Source organism: Dermacentor silvarum, chromosome 8 (genome assembly GCF_013339745.2).
Source record: "Dermacentor silvarum isolate Dsil-2018 chromosome 8, BIME_Dsil_1.4, whole genome shotgun sequence".
Lineage (NCBI taxonomy): Eukaryota > Metazoa > Arthropoda > Arachnida > Ixodida > Ixodidae > Dermacentor > Dermacentor silvarum.
Window position 1 is genome coordinate 23323157 of NC_051161.1, and position 4304 is coordinate 23327460.

The window sequence follows — 4304 nt, forward strand, 5'->3', positions numbered from 1 at the left end:
GCCACCGCGCCCGCCGCCCCAAAGGCCAACATCGACGTCATTTTTCCAGGGACAGCAGGCTCCACAGACATCGCGGTCAGCCTTGAGGAACAACTTGGATGACAACAACGGCAGGTCGCGCGATTTCTCGGCACCTAACGCTAGAGGTCAGGTGACTTTCCGCCCGAACGTCTTTCCAGTAGACCCACCGTCGAACACTTTCACTTCAAACCAGAGGACACAGAACGGATTCACTTCCAGTCCAAGGTCGCAAGAAGACTTTTCTTCCAGTCCGAGAACCCAGAATTCGTTTGCGCCAGCGAACACCCTGCCACGAGGTTCTTCGACTCCGAGGAGCCAGAACTCGTTTTCGCCAGCAAACACTTTGCCACGAGGAAACTTCCAAACCAGCCAGTCCCCCAGAAGTAATTTTCAAACACCCAGGCCCTCGAACAACTTCCAGGCAAACCAAAGGACTCAAAATGATTTCTCCTCCAATTCGAGGCAGCCGAACAGTTTCGACGGTAATGACAGGGACCAGAACAACGCACAGGGAAACTCGAGAGTTCAGGATACCAGATTCCAGAGCTTCGGTAACGGCCAGAACAACTTCCAGTCAAACGACAGACGACCGTCATCTTTTACAGGCAACCAGCCGAGTTCACAGTCACCGGCACCGCGCTCCCAAGGCGGTTTCGCAGTGAACCAGAGGCAGTCCGACTCGTTCCAAGGGCAGCAGAGAGACAGGAACGCTTTCCCAGCCAGCCCGCAAAGACCCCAGAACAACTTCGCAGGAGCAGACCAGTCGCCACGCGACAGAGGTCAGACAAGCCAGCGCCTACAGGAGCCTCCCCGGGGAAGACAGCAGAACAGCTTCCAGAATGTTCCTCCACCACGGCCACAGGCACCAGTGTCCTCCCCTCCAGCCGTGAGGAACCCAACACCTCAGAACAATGACAACGCGAATCCTCAGGACAGCTTGGAACCGTTTCGCAATGACTTTCAGATCGCCCTGAGACAACGAGCGTTTTCAGCAACGACGGCTTCGCCCGTGGATGGCAACGACGGCGGACGGAGGACGACGACGGCCACGCAGAACTTCCAGTCTTCATCGCAGTCAGGCAACACGGCGACAAGGAGAAAGACCAACAGGGTCGTCTTCATTCCCGGAAACTTTGGGGTGACTCCCACGCGGAGGCCCGACCCGTACCGATCCAAACTTCCGGGACTCGCCGGCTCCGACTACCCGACGTACAGCGAGATCCCTTTCACGAACTTCAAGTGCTCCGAGCAAAGTACTTCAGGGATGTTCGCCGACGTTGAGGCTGGTTGCCAGGTGGGTGTGTGCAGTGTGCTGCGGTGATATTATAGATATAATACGCAACAATTTCGCGCGTGCCAGGTTTATGTGCTCGAGGCTATCCGTACGCCCATTAGGTGTGTACCGCTTTCTCCATTTTGCCACCTAAATTGCTGCGGTTAACTTAAACATTATGGATAATGAATGCATCCGCCACCCGAACTCCTTTTTATTCACACGATCGAACTCAATGTTACGTGGGTAAATGTATTCAGTGGCGTAGCCAGAATGTCTTTTTTTTTTTTTTCGGAGGGAGCGGGGAAGGTGGGGGGGGGGGGGGGGGATTCTAACCCAACATCGATCGTTGCTGTTTTCAAGATTCAGTAGGACCTCATCATACTGAAGTCGGCGGGACCGTGAAAAATCTTCACTATATCGTTATCTTCGCTACAGCCGCAGCTCACAATTTTATTTTCTGTAACTCTACTGAAACATTTTGCTAGGCGCAGTTGGTTCATACTCGTTCAAGAGAGCCTAAGTTTGCTCTTTATTGATATGCACATTACACACCTTTGGCTCTGAAGTATCGAATTGAGGTTGGTTGTAGGATGTTTTGTTATGGCCTCGTCAGTATTATGCCGAGCCGCCCAAGCTGTATATAATAATCATACGCATTCTATCGACCGTTCAATTCGCGTCTAATCACATGAATAGCTGAAGTGGCTATGTGTGCCATTGGTATATGACAGCGAGACAGACGAAATGCAGAGAGTAGAAAACCACAGGACGAGCGCTTCCTTACCAACTAGTGCCGCTTTCTACCTCGCTATGTGTTGCCCCTGGCTGTGCGACACTGTCGCTACCGCGCAAGGTGCAGATGTAAGAACCAAGGGTTTCATTACGGGTATCGATGTGGCCACGGATTGAAGAACGTATCCTGATATATAGGATAGACCGGTGACCACCCTGATTAGAATTTATGGCAGCCAGTGCACACGAATTGTCACACATACTAAAGCGGTGCACTGAAATCACGGTGAGTGCAATCGCTGTTTACTCCATCACCATCAGGCTTTTCATGCCTACTTTCGTCTCTTTCTTTCTTTCTTTTTTTTTTGATGGCACAACTAGTCACGTAGTTATGGATATAGTACTATATGAGGTTTCAACATACCGAGGTTATACTTTACTTGCATATAATAACGGTATCGGCTACGTGTTGTGTTTAACAATGGACAGAAATAGTCGAAAGTTCAGCCTTTTCTTTCCTGCAGGTTACTTCTTCGAGGAGTGCCGATGCTATCCATTTCCTCTTGCAGACTCAACGACTTCTATACCAAGGCTGAAACGAGATGTAATACCGATGTAGCAACGGCTTTAGCACTGAGCTCCTGACGCCACGATTGCATTGTGACGAACACACCTTTTAACAAGAACTGCTGTCATTGAGCTTAGGTTCAATGCTCTGGACAAAAATGCTGTCCCATCGAGCACAGCGCAGCTGCTGTCAGCATTAGTATCCTAGGCAGTGCTAATAATTTTAGCTCATGTGTTTCACTTCCTCACCACAGAAGTGAAACATAGCCACCAGCCATGCCACGTTGAACACGTCGGATCTAGTCTGATCACCGATGCTAAGCAGCATTTAAACTGTGCTCAGTCAGTGTTAGAGTGAGAGAGAGAGAGAGAGAGAGAGGAGAGGGAGAGAGCATTTATTTCTAATGAGGTGGGGCGACTTCCTTCGAACCGTGTTAGAAGAATGAACCGCCTGACGAAGCTGAGAGCTGATGAAAAGCAACAACATGAACGAGTTGTTGCAGGCTCGCTCCTCTCTCCAGAACTTACACCGCTATGCGGCAGGCCCAAACCGAAGGGATGCAAGTTGCCCACGCTCTGCCCACTAATTAGACTAGATAGTGCGTGTCTAATCTACGGGTTTTCCAGCTGTCTTTGTTGGTTTGCTCTTCACGTTTCGAACAAAGTGAAACCACTGCCTACCATTTAGCGGAAGGCAAGCTGGGCTATTCTCTTGGAAGGTTTTCGCATACATAGCCTTGTGAGCCACATGATTCGCGGTGCAAGCGAGACAGACGTTTATGATCTCGTCAATTTTTTTTCGCAACTTGCAGGTCTTCCACTCGTGCGACAACAACAACCGACAGAAGAGCTTCCTCTGCCCCAACGGCACCATCTTCAAGCAGGAGCTCTTCACCTGCGACTGGTGGTACAACGTGGACTGCGATTCGTCTTCCAAGTTCTTCCATCTCAACGCGGAAATGTACACTACCACTCCGAGGCCCAACCCACGGAACAGTCAAGACGATGTCAACAGCCGATCCGACTCCGGTCGGAGCCGGTCTTTCTAGCTTTAACCATTGCCATTGTCATTGAGTATTCACCTCCATTTGCAAAGCAGAGAGAGCGAGAAAAAAAAGTGCAGGTCGGGAATACTTGTTGAGCACGCCGATGCCTTCCCGACGCCAGGAAACATAGCCAAGGCGCTCGCAACTAAGCACACATAGTATACGTGTTTGTAAAATATCAACACACTTCATCACTCCATGGACAGGTAATTGTTTCGCAGTTGCCAGAGCGGACTCGGAAGAGTCTTCGCGCGGCCCAACCATAAACACTTTGGTGACCGACGACTAAGAGTTTGCTATTAGTAATTGTGCAATATTCGATTGAGTTGTTCCTGCACATTGCCTAAGCAGGCCATGCCAAGACACACGTCGTACGTATAGCTTTATGCACGGCGAAAAAGTCAAGGCTGGGGGAGGAAATTAGAGACGCGAATAAAGAGATCTCGTCGGAATGACAGGGGCTGTGCCAGCACAACATGAATAGTTTCTGCGGAACACTCGTGATAACAAGGTCCGATTGGCAGTGCTTGATTACAGTCTATAGACATAAAGTAAAGAGAAAACGATACTGCTGAACATGTACAAATATGTAGAAATAACTAAACGGAAATCTTAAGTCATGGCGGGCTCGTACGCATCGTGCGTAAATGCAAATTAGACCA